Raw genomic sequence first — 21,091 nt, 5'->3', positions numbered from 1 at the left:
ATCTTGCCATTTTTGTTTACAAAGAATACAAGAGAAAAACTGTACTCAGCCATATTTAGCTTCTATTGCATTTTTGGGGGGTAATCAGGCTATTATTTTTCCTATTTTTGTTTTATGGATGCAATGGCCTCTCAAATACTTTCTAGTTCACAAATTAGTAGTTCTTTCAAGTTCTTCCATTTCCTGAGTTACCTCTGCTTCTTCTAGTTGTTTTTTTCTTCTTTTTCCTTCTTAGTTTTGATGCCTGGTAATCCTAGTTGTCTGTTTCTGTTTTTATGATTTTATATAACTGGCATGAGTTCCCTCTGCAGCTGCTCAGGCTTGATTCTTCAACTGATCTCTCCCCTAAAAGAAAGAGTGGCTGTGGTCTACATATAAGTGGATAAGGACTTGCTCAAGAGACATCATTTTAGAAAGGTGTGGACAAACAGGCAAGATGAAGATCCCTTGTCCTTCCCACCTTCCCTTCATCCCCTCATTGCCAGGATAAATAGGACTCAGAAGATTTCAATGAATTTTTTTTTCATAAGCAAAAATAACACACTTTTTACTCCTTCTCAGTCCATTTTGGAAGTTTCTATAAATTTCCCTCAACCCTCTACCTCCATACATCACCTCCCAAATAGGATGTTCATATTACTTGAAAGGATATTTTCCCAAGGTTTTAAGACTGCTGCTCTAGCTGGCTATGCAGGAGTGATGATGATGGAGGTTAGGGACATAAACTGACTTTGCTGTTTTGAATGCAGATCTGCAATGAATTATCCTAATGTTTGTCTAAGGGACTTCTTCTGCTTTGGGCTTGCACTCTGAGCTGAGAGTTTCTTTGAACCTTCTTTATCTTTATTTCAGATCCAATCTACTTTCCATATACTACATTCAAAGCAGTTCTTCAAGTATAGTTCCAGAACCAGTAGCATCAGCAACAGCTTGGATCTTGTTAGAAATGCAAATTGTTTGTCCAAAGTACTGCTGATGAATATTTGGTAATTTCTAGAGTTTTGACTACTAGAAGTAAAGCTGATGGGAACATTTTTAAAAAGGTATTTTAAGGATTATCTTTTCATTTCTAAGGACAAATATCTAGAAATAGAAATGCGGGAGAGATTCAATTGTATCCAATCAAAAAGGTCTTCATAATTATGATCCAAAATGGCAGAGTGCTATGGATTTATTCTTTTCTTTTTTCCTTTTCTTTCTTTTTTTTTCCCCCTGTGCTGGGGATCAAACCCAGATTCTCAAGCATGCTGAGTACACACTCTACCATTGAACTATACACCCAGTCCTGGATTTATTCTTTTATGGTAACAAGATAAAATACAGTCTTTCTAAAATATTGCATTTGAGACACACTTATACTAAAAGATTACTCATTGTTGATCTAAAGTCTAAAGTTAATTGCATGTGTCCTCTATTTTTTTTGTGGGAGGAGCTAGAGCTGTCAACCCCAGTTCCTTTTTTTGAGTGCATACATTAATTAAAAGGCTTTAGTGGATAGGTGAAGCAAGACTGACTTGTGGATCATTCCACCATCTTGATAAAAAAAAAAATAGATGGAAAGTTGATAAACCACTTCAGCTAGAATCATAATCTACTGATTCTGCTCATTCCATTGCAAAGTCCCTGCCCAAGTCAGTAAAAATTCACCATCAGAAAGTCCTTCTTCTTAACATTAAGTCAGTATTTTGTGTCTACAAAATGTTGTTTCAAGAGCCAAGTTTGAGTAGAATATTACATAATCACATACAATATTCTTGTTTCTATTTTTAATAATATATATATGAATTTTTAAATTTTTTTGCTCTTGGGAATAAAATTCCTCATATAACACGTTAAGCTATTGCTTGACTTTTATATATTATACTTTTCATATAAATTTTCAGGAACTCATTAAACACAAAACCAGGACTGCTTCCAAAAAGATGTAATGAGTAGAAAAATATTTAGAAGTAGCCATTAAGCCCTTGGGCTAAAAAAAACAAATATCTAGGTATTTTATTAGCTTTCTAGCAAGCTTATACCAATCTTGTTAGCTGCCGTCATATTTACTGCATAATCTGTCCCAATGTAATTAGTTTTCTCTTAACAGTTATACATGTTACAAGATATATTCTGTCTAGGAGTATTTCAGACTTTCATTTCTTTATTCTGTAATTTTTAAAATGTGGGCTTCAATCCCACTGTTTGGGTATAATCTCTGTGGTGAGTTGGTAGAAGGACACCACCCTGGCTTTGAGGCTTCTGGCAGAACATTATTCTGGTGGGGCTGTGGTTGCTCCTGAGTGATTGCTGAGGAATTGTGTCCAAGGCCTACCCTGAGTTTGGGTTTTGCCTATGCATTAAACACAGTTAGTAGTTTTATTCCCTCTATTGTTCCCATTTGAATAGAACGAAACTTTTGTGAAACAAGATTTCCAGAGGCATTAGGGAAAGATTTAGGTCTAGTAAAGCCCAGGTTGCTTTGCACGGATTGCATTAATTTCTGTTCCATTAGGCCATTGACAAGAGAATTTCTACATTTTAGACAGTTTTCCACATCTGGTAAAACATTAATGGTAATAATAATCATCATCAGCATTAACCATGCATCAGGTTAAGTACTCATCTAAGTATTTAATATGTGTTTCTTGCTTGATATGAGTCATAATCATACTGTATAATTTATCAAATCCCATCTATCAGGTAGGTGCTTTACACATATTATTCAGTCTTCAGAACTTTTTGGAAAAAGTGTTTAGAGACCAGGAAATTGAGGCACTGACAAGTTAAGAAATAATGCTCAAGAATATAAAGGTAGTAAGTAATATTTGGAGAACTTAAACCCGGATTTACAAGTTTTTTTCAAGTAACACAGTTGAATCAATTTTCATATTAAAAAAAAACACTTGGTTATTCTTCATTTTACTTTCTGTGAGAAGCAAAGAAAATACTGTATTTCTATTTAAAGGTTAAGGAAAATGAGATCCCAAGAAGTGAAATGGCTTGTCTAACTTTACATATTAATGGCAGCGCTAGTCTGGAGTCCCAACTTTCTATTAACGAAATATCTATTCTGTCTTTCATGCACCCCATGACTAGAGGAAGTCATGTTAAGAGAACATAGGTTTAAATCCTTCAGCTCAAAGCAAATCTTCCTTGAATTCTTAGTTCCCACATCAGTTGTTGTTTATAACTGGCCTAATTATGGCAAGGAAAGAGGCAGTTGTTAAATTTTGAAGAATCCAGAAATCCTCAATGGGTGCCAGCATTCAGATAGTAGATATCTTCAAAAATACTGTTCCCAACCATACTTCTAAACCATACTTCCCAGTAAAAACAATTCTTCGCAGAAATTCCCAAAGTAAGCCTAGGCCTGGATCCCAGGCCACAGGTTCTAGTGGGCAGCATCACTCACAACCCATGGAAAGTTGGATGAGCTGCTTAAGATCCCTGTCTGTCTGCTGGCAATACAGGCTTCTCTGGGTACGAGGTGACCTTCTGCTCATGTTTATACGGCTGTTATTTTCTTTTAACCTTCCTCTCTACTTCACTAGTTTCCTGCACAAATGCCACTCTTTGCCAACAAGATACATTGATTCAAATGATCTGATAAATTTGCCAGGTTTTTTTTTCTTGACAAATCAATCTCATGTCACTTAAGGTCTCTACAGACTTTCTTTCAATTACTTGACGGTCCTATCCATTTACAATCAAAGTTCTTAAAACCCAGATTAGGTTGAGCCCAGATTCTAATTTCAAATCTCTGTTGGCTCACACTTGGGATGTGTTCTGTCTTCCATCTCCAGCTGGCCCACTATGGTGCCCTTTCCTCTGGAATGGAGACTTCCTCACATTCATCTCCACATTCCTCACACTTAGACTAGTGGAATTTATAGTTTGCTAACTCAGCCTTGCCCCAGAGAGCAAGCAAAAGGGAACTGAGAGCAGGATCTGTCTACAGGATAATCAATAGGCAAAGCTTCAGCTTTTGACCTTTTCTTCCAATTTTTCCTTTTTTCCCTCCACTCCCATTTTAAAGACTTGCCTTCTAGAGGTCTCTGTTTAACTATCTCAGCATACAGAACTTGATTACTGCCTGCCTGTAGTTCATAAAAAAAAAAAAAAGACCCAAAGGAAGCTTTTGAAATCAAATTATTTCCCTGCTCCACACTGCTCTCCAAGTTCAATAGGAAGGGTATTTTCAAAAGCTGCATTCACTTTCAGATCACTAAGGTGGCTTTAAGTAAATCAATGCCTTTACAATGACCTGGAAATTGGGTAAATTTCAACTCCACTGCACTAAATGGTAGGAGTTTACATGATTTTTAAGAGTTCTATAAAGAAAAACGAAGACAGGGCCCTACCAAGTCAATTTTCCTGTTTTACTGAAAGCAGAGGAAACCTTAACTCATTTACTCACTCATTCAACAGAAATTTGTTGAGCCCTTGCTCTGGGCCACACATGAGTTAGGTACCAATGGTATAGCAGATGAACACAAAATAACAAAATTCCCTGCCACAGAGCCCTAGAGCTTGAGGAAGGAATTCAAGCCTCAGTTTATGGTGGTTTAATCTTTCCTAACCCCACTACCTGAGGCAAGAAAAGTAATGCCTCTTCTCTCATTTAGTCCATGCCCTCTTCCCCCCCCCCCCATAGTAATGTGGTAGAAACAGAGACAACAGACTAGGTGCAAATACTCCTTCCCTTCTAGTGTTCATCAGTTCTTAACCTCTAGTCATCTCAGTTTCCTCATCCATAAACTAACAGGTGATATATAATATCTCTTTTATGGAATTGCTGAGATGATTAATAATAATATAGGCACAGTGCCTGCCACTAAATTGACTGATAAATAATGATAGCTAGTTTAACAAGAAATGGAAATAGGGCAGTTGTCCAACAAATAGTAAGTATTAATATTGGCAGTTCTTCAATCCAAAACTCAAATGTATCAAGATGATGTATCAAGATGAGTGGGGGTTAATGGATATGAAGGGTTATTTTCCCTGCTTCCTTCTCATCCTCTATTATGTGAGCCCTGTTTGTGCGAGCCTTCCTAGTCTATCTTAAGGAGCATGGGGTGTGTCTGTTTGGGCTGGCCAGGTTCTACCTGCTGAAGTTTCCTGTGCAGCAGGGTCAAGCAGTTGGCAGAGTCAAGCCAGCCAGCTGCTGTGAAGTGATACTTTTGAAGGAAATCCTGGATGGGTCCTGCAAGGGAGCTGCAAACTGCAGCTGGGATTAACCCAGGCTGTTTATCAGCAGCCTCAGCTGCTTGTCCACTCTCTTCTGGGCAGCTGGGTGAGAACTCCAGGACTACCACTCCCCACTCCCCAGAATGGCCAAGGGGAACAGTAGGGATTCTTAATGAGTACATGCCCTCTTTCCCAGAAAAGGAATTAAGTGTGCTGTGACAGAGTTTATTCTTCCATCCATTCTTTCTTGGAGACTGAAAGAAAATGAGAAATAGTCCTTTCCTCACCCTCTTCAAAATCCTTTTAACTTTGTTCTTCCATCAAATGTGGTATCTGAGCAAGCGATCTACTGGCATTAAACATATCTGTGTTCCTGGCAAAACGAGGATAATAAAGCCAACCTCAGGGTTGTCAGATGTGAAAGCACTTACTAAATTGCCTGGCATATGGTAGGTGCACGATACCTGTTAACTTTCCCTCTTCTTAGTAACTATGTACAGTAGTATTGCAAAGTGTGAGGAAAGTAAGCCCTTGATTCTTTATCAGAACTCTATTACAGATACTGTAACCTAACTCAGACTGGATTGGAAAAACAAAACAAAAGGAAAAACCCTGAACTACAACAACAAAGAGGAATGCACTAGCTTGTGGAACTAATAGGCATCGCTAGATCTAGAGGGTCACATGAAGTTTTCAGGACTTGGGTTCCCTCGCTCTGTCTCTTAGTTGACTGCTTGGCACTGATTCTTTCTGTTGCTGGCCTCATTCTGTTTTGCCACAGACAGAATCTTTCCATTTGGGAAGGAAGGTGCCAATGGGAATCATGGTTCAGTAGGAAGAAGCACACACTATCCACTTATTAAAACTCATGGCAGGACTTTGGTCATTTGTGGATCACATGTCCATTCCTGAGATCAGAAGTCAATACACTATGACCCACAGATCCAATCCAGCCTGCTGCCACTGTCTTCTTCTTCTTCTTCTTTTGACTGTAAAGAAAAAAATTGTCATTTTTAAAATGATGAATATTTTTTAATACTTAAAAATTATATGAAATCAAGTTTCAGTTTTATTGGAACACAATATACTCATTTGTTGATTTATTGTCTATGACTTCTTTCCCAGTAAAACAGAATAGACAAGCAGTGGTAACAGAGACCATGTAGCCCACAAAGCCTAAAATATTTGCTATCTGCTCTTTATAGAAAAATTTTGTTGACCTTGCCCCAGACAAACCATGGTAATATAGAAATATTTTGTTGACCTTGCCCTAGACAAACGATGGTAAAAAGATAGGACAATACAATTGACCAGCATTTGTATTAGCTTATTTAATCTTTAAAAGAACCTAAGGGACAAGGACTGTTATCATTCCCATTCAATAACTGAAGAAACTAAGGTACAGAAAGGTTAGGAAATTGGCCAAAAGTTATGTAACTAACAAGTGGTATAGCTGAGATTTGAAACAGATCATCTGGTTCCAGAATTTATTTTTGTGGAGTCTGTGATGGCAAAATGAAAAGGGATGAAGGGTGGAGTGTAGAATGTTTTCCCTGGGTAAAGCAGAGTACTGGGGAAAAGAAACACAACAGTCTCAGATCAATATGGGTTTGAAAATCTTTTACTTAACTTCTTAGAACTGTACATTTTTCATTCAAATGTGAAGTAGATAAGACCTGCCCTTTGGGGTAGTTGTAACTCTGTTGGCTAACATTCACTGAGCACTTATTCAAGTAATACTAAGTACTTTACGTATGTTGCCTCACTGAGGAAACAAATATTAGAAAAGTTACATAGGTTTTCCAAAGTCACATGGTCAGACAGCATGATGTTTCTGATGAAAAGTCAAGTCTGTCTGACCAAGTCTGTCTGACCTGAGTGTATGGGCACAGACCATAACACAGCACTACCTCCCATCCCAGAAGATGAAGGGAGATAATATTATCAAGTAGACCTAGCAGAGGGCCTTTCACATTATAGGCACTCAGATAAGATTAGTTTTCTTTCCTGGCTTTTCTCATTCACATTTTAGAGGTTGTATATGAATAAATAAATCCTTGTGTACTCTAGAAGAGTCTTACTGCCTCTCTATCTTTTATGTAAAAATTAAAGCAAGCAAACAAATTCCTTTTAATCAGTCTTGGGTCAAAAAAGCAGAGCAAAAATAGTAAAGGCTCAGAAAAAGACAGTGATCATTTTTAGCACACATGGAAGAAGAGTATGCCATGTAAAAAGAAATTCCAAACCTTGGGATCATTTCATTTGGAAAGGAAAGCTCACAGAGGCATGATGTTTACAGTATAATAGGCTGATGACAGGTATAGGAAAGTCTAATTAGGTCCTGGTATTTACTTTCCCCGAAAAATATGAGAACCAGACTGTTTAACGCATTGTATAATAGCCGTGTCACCTTCCACTTTGGAACACTATCAAAGTGAGTTTACCCTCCCTTCCTACTGATGGTGGTGCCAAGCCACACCTCCAGTCCCAATCAGTACACAAGACACTACACTCTACACGTACTCTTCAGGATCTGGAGATTTCTAGCTACAAGGTGTTCTGGGGCAGAGCATTTTGGCCTCTTAGGTGTAGATGAAACTGAAGACTAATGAGGTGAAATGATTTGTCCGAATATGCATGATGAGCTCTAGCACATCTGCATTTAGCTTTTGCCTTGAGGTCATAGGAACTGGGTCGGGGTCCTGGCTAGCTTAAATGAACTGAGAGTCAGTATCCCCATTTTTAACATGGTTGGAAGGTCAAATCCTGATTACAGAAATGCTTAGCAAATGGTAAATTATTGTTGCCCAATTCTCAGCTCAGTGCCTTTTCTTCTAAATCATCCTGCTGCTTAGAACAGGCTGTCATAGGAAAAGAGTGCAATACCGCACTGCTGGGAAAAAAACTGAAAGATGTAGCACCCCTCCTCCTTTACTTCCCTTCATCAACAATAAAGCACAAACTTCAAAAGAAGCAAACTTGAAAATGGTGAATGCAGGACTCGAAGACCTTTCCCGGGGTGGAACCCTGTGGTCAGATATTGGCGAGGGCAATCCTTGAACGACTTGGTTGACATCCAAGTCTGTTTTCAGTGGGGAATAAAGTTCATGTTTTGGAGGCAGTATCCTTGACTTTTTTATCCTGTTATTCAAATATTTCCTAATAATCCTCGGCATTTATACACTCAACAGACCTTGAAGGAAAAGGATGCAGGGCTCCAGTCTTTTTTCCTTCCTTTTGCTAATGAATAGATGTTTTCTTTCTGAATTCACTGGCCCTATCACCCTATTTTTTTTTCACACTCAAAGAATCCTATGAGATAAAAGTACAGTTGCAAATTTGACTATGGTAAACTGTAAGCTACCAAGTTTTGGGTTGGATCTTCAATATAAAAAACCTAAATAAAGAGATTGAAATAACAGCATATACATACATACTGCATAAATTAGTTAGAATAAGGAATATGTATGGGTGTTTCTGGTGCCACCTATTGGTCATACTATAAGATTGAACTGTAACAAAGATGTATTTCAGTAGGTTGGCAGAATACTTACATAGGATACTTGAACATCATCTTTAGTCATAGCTACTTGGAATTACAGGTCAATTTTGCTATGTGATTTCTGTCTTGGTTTACTCACTAACTAAATGCATAAAAAGGAATAAATAGTGAGATATAATCTCTTCAAGATTATGAACTTCAAGATTAATAAACCAATATTTAGATTCAAATAACTTTTTTGTCTCATGATTTAGAATTGCTGTTTTTGTCCTAAGGATGCCAGTGCACAGAGGCAGCTACTCCCAACTGCTGGGACAGTTGGTGAATACAACTCACAGTTATTCCCTTCTTTGGAGAATTGCCCTTGGCCAAGAGCTACCATGTGCTGTGTGTGACCTCTGCTGACAGTGACCGATGACCAACCAGTGGTCATGGGGAAAACAAATACCAGCCCTTCTTACCTCAATGTGGAACTAACTCTGTGGTGTAATTTGTGCTTATCACTCCCCATGGGATCAGGCTGAAGTTAGACATTAACCGAGGTCTTCTATTATATCTCTCTCTTCCCTTCTTGAAAACATTTAGTTTTTCACTTTACCACAAATCCCTATCTCAGGCTCTTCTTCTAAGGTACCTGACCTAAGACAAGAACTGGAAATTATTATATGCATTATTCCATGGAAAAATGTACCTTTGCAATTATCCCATGGTAAAAGAGTATCTCACGAGAGCAAAATATCCCTTTGAATTTTGTGAATGTGGTTTCTCCAACATGCTCAGAGGTGAACCCTGAACAAAGCAGCTCTTCTCCTTAGGTGGCAAAGCCTGGGTTGAGGGACAGGAGCTGTGATACTACACTGTGGGATGATACTATGAAACATACCCTTGAAATGGCACTTTGCCTGAGTTTTCTGAGAAATTCGTCTAGTTTCAAAATAGTATATCCGTGCTGGCATAAGAGCTACTGCTCCCAAGGGCAATGAAAAATAACCTGGAATTGGAGGACTTGAGGCTTTATGCATTGCTACATCTGCTGAAGGAACCAGGCCTTTTGGTTTGTGCTAAAGGAGAACCTTGGGGAAAGAAAATATCTGCCAGAGACAACTTTGGAAATCTCAAAAGAATGTTGGTTGATTCATGAATCCCAAAGAACCCCAAATAGAATAGATATAAATAGATCTTCACCAAGACATTATAATCAAATTCTCAAAAGTCAAAAATGAAGAATTTTTAAAAGCAGCAAATCTTTTCAATAAATGGTCTTAGAAAAACTAGATATCCACAGGGAACGAAATTGAACCCTTACCTCACACCACATACAAAACCCAAATCATAATGGTATAAAGACTTAAGTATGAGACCTGAAACTATAGACCTACTAGGGAAATGCATCTTGACATTGATCTGGGCAATGAATTTTTGGATATGACCCCAAAAACACAAGCAACAAAAGCAAAAACAGACAAAAGAAACTGCTTCAAAATAAGAAGCTTCTGTATAGCAAAGAAAACAATCAACCCAATGAAAAGGCAACTTACAGAATGTGAGAAAATAATTGTAAATTATAAATCTGATAAGAGGTTATTATAAAAAAATTATAAGGAACTCACACAACTTAAAATTAGGAAAACCTGGTTTTAAAAATGGACATAGAACCTAATAGATATTTTTCAAAAGAAGATATACAAATGATGAACAGGTATATGAAAAGGTGCTCAACACCACTAATGATCAAGGAAATGAAAATCAAAACAACAATGAAATATTACCTCAGACCTTTTAAAATAGTTATCATTAAAAAGACAAAATATAACAAATGTTGGCAAGGACATGCAGAAAAGGGAACCCTTGTACACCATTGATGAGGATTGTGGAAAATAGTCCATTATAGAAAGCAGTATATCATTCTTTGAAAAATTAAAAATAGAACTACCATGTGACCCAGCAATCCCACTACATGATATATAATCAAAGGAAATAAAATCAGTATGTTGAAGAGAAATCTATATTCCCATGTTCACTGCAGCAGGTACTAAATCAAACTAAGTGTTCATTGATGACTAACGGATAAAGAAAATGTCACACACATGTGAAGAGAGAGAGAGAGGGAGAAAATGGAATATTATTCTGTTTTATATAAAAAAGGAAATCCTGTCATTTGTGACAATATGTATGAACCTGGAGGATATTCTGCTAAGTAAAAGAAGACAGGCACAGAAAGGCAAACACTATACAATCTCACTTATATTTGGAATAAAAAATAAGTTGGTTGCCAAGGAGGTAAGAGGTAGGGAAATCAGGAGATGCTATTCAAAGGGTAAAACTTTGTTATGTGGGATGAATAAAGTATAGAGATCTGATATATAGCATGGTGACCACAGCAAATTCCATAGTTTATACTGAGAAATTTTTGATCTTAAATGTTTTCACCACATACATAAAAAAGATAACTATGTGACATAATAGCTATGTTAATTGACTTGACTGTGGCATTCATTTCACAGAATATACATGTGTCAAAGCATCAAATTGTAAACCACAAATATATACAATTTTGTTACTTATATTGCAATAAAGCTGGTGTGGGGTAGGGGAGAAAGCTAACAGTATTTTCCAAGCCCAGTGGTAAGAACCCTCCAGTATTTAAAAAAAAATTAAATAAACTTAAATAAATCTCTTCAATTCTCACAAAACCCCTAAGATGATAGAGAAATTTTTTTGCCTTTGTTTTTATTGGAGAGAATTGCTATTGTGTAGCTTTATTCTAAGGACCAAACAGAATTCCTCATTTTCTGGTGAAAGATATTGTGCATCTTTCAACACACTTTCCTGGGGGTTCGATGTGTTCTTTGTGTTGTAAGTGCCAAGACTTCAGCATGATGTAGTGAATACTGAACTACAAAGTCAAAAGGCCTAGGTTCTAGCATACCCATGTCTAGCTAGCAGTATTTGTGTGGACAGTTAATGTTTCCTTTTCCTCTGTATCCTCATTTAATCTGCAAAAGGAGGTGATGACCTTGACTCCTTGATCTCTAAGGTGTTTTGCAGTTTCAACATTCTTTAAGCCTCTACCACTTTGGCCTCGGGTAGATGCGGAAATTTAGACCTTATTAGCTTGCCCCTCTGGGGAAGGCTTCAAAGAGTCACAGAGGTAGAAATGAGAGTCATTCAACACAATGCTTTTTCTGAAAAACAATGTTTTGATAAGGAGAAAGGAGAAATGCCATGGCAGACATAAAGTGATTGGTCACTTTGCAGGGTGGGCAGGGCAAGCATTGCCTGTTCACTCTATGAGTGAGTGATAATGTGTGGGAGTATTATAAGAACAGGAAAGGATCTGTTTATACAGAGTAATCTATGACCTAACTTCCCATATGCAGTCTGAAGCCTTGGGTCTACCTGATGGATCTTCGCTGTTTACCTAACCTGATTTTCACAGCAATCCTGGTTTCTGGAGAAAGGAAGTACAGAGAAGACAGATGTGGTGGAAAGAGTCCTAGAGGCAGGGTAAGGACTACCAAGTTCTAAACCTATCTTTGATGAGTCATTCCCTCTCAATTCAGTCTCATCTTCTTTATTTGTTAAACAAGATTCTGTAGCAGATGATCTGAAAATTTCTTTCTAAGTCTGTAGGTCTGTAGTAGCCTAACAGATGTGATCAGCTGTTACTGTTTCTTTGCATGAAAACTGCTTTCTTAAAAGGCATCTTTCTTCTTGTTTTATAATACAACAGTATAGAATAGAAATGGAACAATTGATTTGCAGTTTTTAAAATTTATTTTGGTACTGGGGATTGAACCCAGGGGTTCTTTACCACTGAGCTATATCTCCATCTCCAGATCTCCAGTCATACAGTTATATGTATGTGTGTGTGTATATATATATGTAAATAAATATGTGTGTGTGTGTGTGTGTGTGTGTGTGTGTGTGTGAGAGAGAGAGAGAGAGAGAGAGAGAGAGAGAGAGAGAGAGAGAGAGAGAGAGAGAGAGAGAGAAAAGATCTGCAGAGGCTTGCCTTGAACTTGTGATCCTCCTGCCTCAGCCTCCCAGGCCACTGGGATTATAGGAGTACAATATCATACCCTGCCAGGTTTGGATTTTCTTTTTAAACTTTGTTTTAATTAGTTACACATGACAGTACAATGATCTTGACATATCATACATTTGAATCAGATGGGGTATAATTTCTCATTTTTCTGAGTGTACAGGTTGCAGAATCACATTGGTCATGCAGCCACATATATACATATAGCAATAATAATGTCTGCTTTATTCTGCTGTCCTTCCTTTCCCCCCTTCCCCTCCCCTCCTCTCCCATCACTTCTCTCTACCCAGTCTAATGGGACACACTTCTTTCCCCCGCCCACATCGTCATACATGTATTCTGTATAATGATGAGGGTCTCCTTTCATCTTCCGTGCAATTCCCCTTATCCCTCCCTTTCCCTCCCACCTCTCTTGCTTGTGGGTCACCAGACTGAGCTCAGGTTTGGATTCTTAAAGGAAAAAGAAATAACAGAGGTAATAGAGGAAAAATTAAGGCAGGAAGACCTATAAGTCCATCAAATCCTTGAAGCTGAACAATAGAAAGCTACTGAAGGACAATCAGACAAAAATGCAGGTTTTTGGAAATTCCCAGGGTGCTATAAATGAGTCCTTAATGTCTACCCTTTGGGGGTGAGAAATTTTTGTTACCTAAGCAATGTATCCTACTAGACTCAATAAACAGTTGTTGATTGATTAACTTTACTATAATGACTAGGTAAGGAAGCAGCTGATTATCAAAGGCTCCTTACAGTTCCAATATACTAGGATAAATTTTCCACCCAGAGGAGAGCTGTGGAGAGGAGAGACAATAAAGTTGTCTAAGACAGGGGTTAAATACCACACAGGTTGTACAGTTACACAGACCCATGTCAGAACAGCAACTTGCCATTTACTGAGAAACCTCAAGAAAGTTTCTTAATTTCTCACACATTGTTGTCTGATATGTAAAACAGAAGAATTATAGTACTGCCACACAGGTTTGCTCATTTAACAAATATTTACCAAGCGCCTACTAGGTTTATACTAGAGACATACTAGTGTATAAGATAGTCAATACCCTGACTTCATGGACTTTACCTTTCAGTTAAGAGAGAGAAAATAAACAAGCAATTAAATACCTCGGACAGTGGTATACATCAATAAGCACTGTGAAAGAAATAAAACAGGGCTTAGGAGTGACCAACAGAAAGTAAGAATGAGACGTGAGTGTTCAGGGAAGATCTCTCAGAGGAAATCACATTTGTCAGGAAGGAACAAACATGAGAAGACCCAGGAGAGGCAGTCTAGGCAGAGGGGGTAGCAACAATACTATGATAGGAACTAGTGTGGCACATTTTAGGAAGAGAAGGAAGGTCAAGGTGGCCAGAGTGTGGTGAACAAGGCAGAGAATATGACTGAAGAGACAGGGAGATGGGGCCAGATCTCACAGGTCTTTGTAGGCCTGATGCATTGGAGCAGCTTTTAAAAGATTCCTTTTTTTGTGTAGAGAATACATCCTTGGTGAGCCAGAATAAAAGTAGGGGGGCAATTCAGGAGCCAGTTATCAAGTGAGAGATGATGAGGGTTATATGTTCATGACAGTGGGGATGAAGAGAAGTAATTCAGATTTAAAATAAATTCTGGAGGTAATGTGGATTAAATGAAATAATGTATGTAAAGTACTTAGTATTTGGTGCTTGATAGAGGCACTTAAATACTTAAGTTTTGGGTATAGGTAATATGATCTGATATAGTAGGTGCAGGTTAGCAGACTGGTTCAACTCATTATTTGTGTGCCACTTGGGTAGTTGAAATTGGAGCCTCGGTTCCCCATTCATCAGGAGAGGAGTGGATGAGATGAATTCTATGGTAGTTTCCAAGTGCTAACATTATATGAATCTTTTTAAAGGGATATATCAGTTAGATCTGATCAAAGATACGGAGTCACTATGAATGAGACAGAATAAAGAATTTACCATAAGGATTAGACCTTTCAGAACTGTGAAAACCAGTAAAACACTCTAATGCAAGGTATTACCTCTGTCTGGTGTTGTACTTGAAGTCATACAGATCAGGCAGGCCTGCAGTCAAGGAAGAAAACTAGGTATGAATTTTGGGGAATCAAGAAAATCCATAGATAAAAACCACCTCTAACCTTGACTGAGCAGGTGACTTGCAAAAGCTAGAGCTCTTAGTGACAGAACTATTCATTCATCTGGCCAGGACTTGAAGAATATGAAAGATATCTTCAGGAGTTAGAGGAGCTACAAGTCTGAGTGCTTCCCATGCCAACAGGGGAGCCAGAAGATTCAAGAAAATGTTTGTGACTCCATGGTGTGCTGGCATCTGCCACTAACTTTCAGAGCATGAAAATTCTGTTTCTCAATTACCTCCCACTCTTGCGACAATTTCTCTTGTGGTCAACCCTAGTTATGAACCACATAGGGAAGGGAATTCTGAGAAAGATAGTCCCAGTCTTGCTACATTTTGACACAGTACAAATACCCTGATTCTGTTCCTTGTAGGTTGGAATTCACACACACAATTCTTCTAGCTTAAGTTCCAGATGAAATTCAACATTTAAATCATGCTTCTAGTTCACACAATACAACTGTGGCTCATAACTGAAAACATGCTATCTCTATCCCCAGGAGAAGACATAACATCTTTGGATGGTATTCATTCTTTTTTTTTATTATTATTCCAAGCAAAATCACTCTCTCCTTTGATAACTTAATTCTGTTCTGGTTACATGTTGCTGAAAAACAAACCAATTTATACTTAAAGACATCAAATAATAATAATCATGGATTGTGTGTGGCAGGAATCTGAAAAGGGTACGGCAAGGATGGTTCTATGCTCCAGGATGTATGTGCAGTGATGATTGAAAAAAACAGGAACAGCTGGAGCCAAAGCACCTACTTTCAAGACGGCTTCTTTACTTCTGGAACTGTCTTGGGCTGTCTGAAAAACTAGTTCATCTTGAGAACATTATATAGGGAGTCTGCAGGTGACCTCTCCTGCATAGTATCTTAGAGAAGTTGGGCTACTTAAAAGAATGCTCAGATCTCCAAATTAAGTTTTCCAGGAGACAAGTAGAAACTGGATGGCCTTTTATGATATACCTTTAAAGTCACTTAGTGTCATTTGGTTCTGTTGTTTTCTATTGGTTGGAGAATTCATAGCTCTTCCAGATTCTAGAAGAGGGAACACAAACTCTGCCTTTCAATGGGAGGAATGTCACCGAATTTGAGGCCATGTTTTGAAAACTACCTCCTTGTCTAGTCTAATTCATGTTTTCACATGATCATTATGTAGCATCCTTTTTATTCCTGTTAATTTCTCATCAGAAAATCACATGATGGAAGTGTTGCCTCTTAGAGATTATTTCATATGCCTTCTTCCCATTGCTTCCCTGAGTCTCTGGAAAACTTACATACATACCCCTCAAAGATAAGTTCACGTTCCATTTTTTCCTACAAACTTACCAAGAAGTAATTCACTGACTTACAATTCCTTGGCTTGAGATCTATCTCATGGCATATCTGATTCTCAATGGCTTCAGATGACAATGAGATGAGTGGTTGATTAGCCAATAAACCATGATAAGAGATTATCTTCCGTTGATTCACAAAGTAGAGAAACTCATTTGCCTCTGAATCAAAGGGTGATTTTAGCCAAAAATATTGTTCTACTGAAAAGAGTTTAAGAATAGGCATTGTAAATTTTAAAAAATACATAAAGAAGAAGATAAATGATTGGCAAAACATGACTTCAGAAGAAAGCTGAAAGCTGTGAACCAGGCTTTAGCTTATGATCTAACTGGATGTGTTTTGGTGGTTGCCTATACCCAGCCCATAATGAAGGCTCTCTTCTGAAAAAGCAGATCACTTATCACTTACACTATTCATTTATTTATTCAACAAATAACTACTAAGTGCCTTCAATGGTCCGGTTCTATTCTGATCAGGAGCACAATGGAGAACAGGACAAAGCCTCTGACCTCAAAGGTAATGAAAGAGACAAAGAATAAACAAGAACCTTATAATGTAGAACCTTATGTACACTAGGGGGAGAATGGGGCAATTCCAAAGAAAAAGTACTTGCCTTAAAGAAACTTGTTTCACTTTTGGTCTCATATTCATCTTCCCCAGTGTTACTAAAAGCTTCTTGAAGGCAGAAACCATCTTTTATAAGTCTGCATACCTGCAGTGACACATCTGTAACAATCCATCTCTAGACATCAGCTAATGGCTTGTCAAATACTGAAACAAAATGAGGTAGTGGAGGTAGAAAGTGTGTCTACATTAATTTTTGCCTCCCACAGAGGTCTTGGTTTCTCATCTGTGTGTTAAACCATCACTACCTTCTTATGCTTGCTGAATATATGGGTAGGAGGAACGACTAGGCTTTGATTCCTTGACATCAAGAGCTCAGTGGTGATGATGCTTCCCTCCTGACTAGTAGTACAATGGACTAAGGCCAGTTAATCATTGTTACTTAGCCTTTTGGGATGTTTGATTCCTCAACTTGGAGCCAGATCAGTGTTCCCTTCCACCTTCTTCAGTAGACATGGTTTTGTTTTATAACTAGTTTGGGTGCAGGGGAAGATGAAGCATCCAGACTATTTATAAACTGATAGGATGTGGCTTGGTATTTCCCTATGATTCTGTTGTTTTCAGTAAATTCACAATACTTACCAGTTTTTAGTCCCAGCAAAATTTTCCCTCAAAAACCAGCAGGGTAATAATAAACTACTTTCTTGCATTTTCTATCAAGACAACTCTTTTTGAGTTCTAAATGTTCTGCCTAGATTCAAAGAAGCTGGTTTCTTCATGAGTGGTTGAAATAAGACTTTTCTTGGAAGCTACTGAATATGGATTAGTTGGATTGTTTCACAGGAAATAAAAAGCAGGCTCTGGGGTGACCACTTCAACACTTAATTGGGTTAGCAAAGAACTGCAAATGAGAGGTTTCCTTTAGGAGGGAAAGGATGTTTACAGCTCCCACCCCCTTAGGTGATGGATTTTAACCTAAACTCTAGTCTTTAAATGCAGCCTTTAATTTAGGAACCATTACAAGAATCTATTAGAGCAGAAAATGTCAGGTTGAAAAATTAACACATCACAGGAGTTAATTAGAACCCGGCCCCTCATTAGATTCAAATAGAGAGCCCTCCAACTGGCCAACAGCCGCTGAAGTCATGTTTGTGGCAGCTCCAAACTGGCTGCATCTTTACCACTCCTGGCTGGACCAAGGAAACTGCCCAGCACTAGGGCCAGAGCCACTAGGGGCCCAGGCCAGGACTTTAGGTTAACTGAAGGTTCCATTCACACGTCACTATCTTTTCCTCTCAGAAATGCTGTGCATGTCACTGTAACAAAGACAAACATGCCATGCCTGTCACCAGGGGCAGTTGTGGACTGAGTAAACCACTCCATGAGAGGGGGGCTGAAGGGGCTCCAGGCTATTCAGACTTAGCTCTAAGTTGTGGTCTTTGTTTTCTTTCCACATTCAGACTGAAATGTGATTCCCCTGGCTTGCTTTTTTGGAAAATACCTAGAAAGAAAAGCTGTTGACAGGAAAAGCTTCTGACAGGGAAGGGGCTTCTTCAAGTGTTCTCATAGGAGACAGTTGCTTCAAACATGCTGAGGCAGGGATGTCAGGCCTAGAAGGAGGTCAGGATCGCAAAAGGGTCATCTTTACCTGTGGATTAGGCTAGGTGTTAAGCAGTTTCCTCTATGAGAGCAGTAACACACACACACACACACACACACACACATACGCACACACACACACACACACACACACACAGAGTTTAGGGCCAGGTCCATATGCATCTGAGCCTTCTCCACTACTTACTATGTGATCTTGGGTAAATTGCTTTACTTCTAAAAATATATCTTCTCAGGTTGTGAGAAATAAATGAAATGAATGTAAGTCAGGGAACACAGTGTTTGGCTCAGAGTCAGGGTTCTACATGAGTTCTCTTTTATTTTTATTGAGTTGGTAATAGTATTCTTTCACCCAGCACACATGATGTCCTCTCTGTGTGCCCTGTGTGAGGAGCAGTTCCTCCTCTTGACTGCAGAGAGTTCATTCCTTCATAAACCATACATTTGTGCCTTTAGCAGGGAGCATGCCTCCCTCCTCTTCCTGCTCTAGGAGAAGGGCCAATTTCACACTAACTGTTTTGTTCAATGGCTCAGAATTCTGCAGGTCAGCCCAGTTAAGTAGCCCTCCAAACTCAGCTACCTCGACCTGTGATTTACCCACAATTCTCTATCTGTACATTATTCACACTGAGTTACTGATGTTTGTTTATTGTTTGTCTCCTGTGTGATCCTAGAGGATGGGGATCAGGTATTCATTTAATCTCTTCACCTAATATGTTCATCTCTGTAGCCCAAATGATTAATAGATAGTTTGCTCTGTTCATCTGGTTATCTATTCTTCTGTGTAGGCTAACGGTCTCATGTGTTACTCAGCATAAGTGCTTCAAGCCAAAGATTCACCCCTACTGCTGAGTACATTGATATCCACATGGGGACTTTTTCTGGGGAAATAACATTGATTTCCATCTTTGAAGGGCCTCAATTGGGCCATGATCTGATTGGTCCTGTCATTTTCTCTTACTTTGGTTCTAGCCTCAGTTTGCTAATCTCCTTAAGGGGCTGTTATACAGCCTCCTTCACAGAGAGGTTATGACCATGACCACAGACCTGCGAATTAATTCTAGGCACAGAGCCAAACACCAAATGAAGTTGATTACATTCTTGCCCTCAGCCAAGTTGAGTTGGTAATATAAGAAAACTAAAAATATACGACAAAATATGAGCACTACATTAATGGTACATTCTTCCAATTTATACCTACTCCCTGCTACGTGCCAGAGAATCAGCTGAAATGGGAGGGTATAAAAAGCCCCAGGAAAACAGTGGCAAATGTTGAACAAAAAGGTCTCAGGAAGAGGGTAGAAATCCCTCTACCCATATCCTCAGACCTGGGCTGCCAGAGATGTCTTTAACACGTCTGGAAAGCAGGAGGTTGTCCTATAACTGACCTTGTCTAGTGGTCCCAGAAGAAAACAAAACCCCAAACCCAACAATAACCAAGTTATTCAGCATTTACTATGTGCCATTTACTATGTGCCAGACATTGTGCAAAATGACTTACAGGCGTTATCTCAGTTAACTCTCACAACAACTGTGTGAGGTAGACATGAACTTCCCTCAGAAGTTGGCCAGATGTTAGTTTGAGGCTTGGAGAGGCACAGTTGCTCCACCACAGTCAGGCAACAAGTAAACGGTTTAGCAATCCACCTGCTGGGAGTTTCACTGGCTAACGGTAAAGCAGAGAGAGGGTGGAGCACACAAAGCCCCTGAGGTTGAGAATGCAAAAGGAAAGTTAAATGGGTACCCAGGTCGCAAGATCTCCAGATCCCCAGAACCACGCAGAAGCAGGATAAGAAAGAAAGGAGCGCAGGTTGAAGGGAAGTAGGGCCAGGAGGCTGGGGAAGGGAGAGTCCTGGTGCTTGTGCTTCTTCTTGCCCCCAGCACACAGGTCAAGCCTCCCCCCTCCCGCCCTCTCACCATCCCAACCTTATTTAGAAACCGTGTCCCCAAGACAGGAAGGGCGGCGGGCCGAGCAGCACGGAGCGTCCCGGTCTCATTTCCTTTTGAATCCCCCTGTGGAATTTCATTTCATACGGTGAGGAAATCGGAGCGCGAGACCGTCGGCTGGGCGGCTGGTCTGCTGCTCCGGGACGCCTCCCCCGTTCGCGGCCGAAGCAGGTTGGGCCGAGTCTGGGGCGGGAAGAGGGGGGCCCAGCTCCAATCACTGCAAGTTGGGAGTGAAAATAGCTGCGAACTCGCGTTGTACCAGGCACCGTGCTACACGTTTTACGCGTCATCGCTAATCCTCCCAAGTCACTTTAAGGACGAGGAACCTGACGCCGAGAGGTCGGACAATTTGTTCAAGGTCACACAGCCTAGATTTAAAGCCACAATCTGTGCAAATCCAAATCCTGTGTTCTTTGTGCACGTTTTTATGCTCGACGGGGAGGTGGCCAAGGGTCAAGGTGACAGCTGGAAGGAGGGCACGAAAGGGGGCATCGAGGCGACCTCACTGCTCACCTGGGACAGAGGGAGCGGCTTGGCTGGGCCAGAGCTACTAGGTTCCGTAGCCGCCTGGCCCCAGCACGCCTCCGGGTGGGAGGAAAACGAGAGCCGGGAAGCTGGCGGGGCGGGGCGGTCCGGGGAGCGAGGGAGAATCGGAGAAGGGGGGCTGCGGGCTGAGGCCTGACCCTTCCAGTGGGAGAGCCACCCCGCCCCAACCCCGCCCCTCTCCGCCTGGGGCGCCACCCCATTGGAAAGACTCTCTGTCCGTCTCG

The 21,091-nt window shown here is 39.8% G+C and overlaps 1 long non-coding RNA gene across 5 annotated transcripts; it reads right to left on the bottom strand.

Annotated features, from left to right (window-relative positions):
• Positions 1 to 2,588: 2,588 nt before the first annotated feature.
• On the bottom strand, positions 2,589 to 20,972 carry LOC144377155 (uncharacterized). Of its 5 annotated transcripts, XR_013437823.1 has the most exons (4): positions 20,835 to 20,972; positions 20,301 to 20,538; positions 14,738 to 20,080; positions 2,589 to 6,161 (listed from the first exon to the last, which is right to left on the bottom strand). It is a non-coding gene; the product is annotated as an uncharacterized LOC144377155 (long non-coding RNA). The 5 variants fall into 5 exon arrangements; XR_013437822.1 differs by lacking the exon at positions 20,835 to 20,972 and having other exon boundaries at positions 20,301 to 20,827; XR_013437824.1 differs by lacking the exons at positions 20,301 to 20,538; positions 20,835 to 20,972 and having other exon boundaries at positions 14,738 to 16,964; positions 18,259 to 20,294.
• Positions 20,973 to 21,091: the final 119 nt, after the last annotated feature.

Source organism: Ictidomys tridecemlineatus, chromosome 4, assembly GCF_052094955.1.
Source record: "Ictidomys tridecemlineatus isolate mIctTri1 chromosome 4, mIctTri1.hap1, whole genome shotgun sequence".
NCBI lineage: Eukaryota > Metazoa > Chordata > Mammalia > Rodentia > Sciuridae > Ictidomys > Ictidomys tridecemlineatus.
This window is presented reverse-complemented; position numbering and strand designations above follow the sequence as displayed.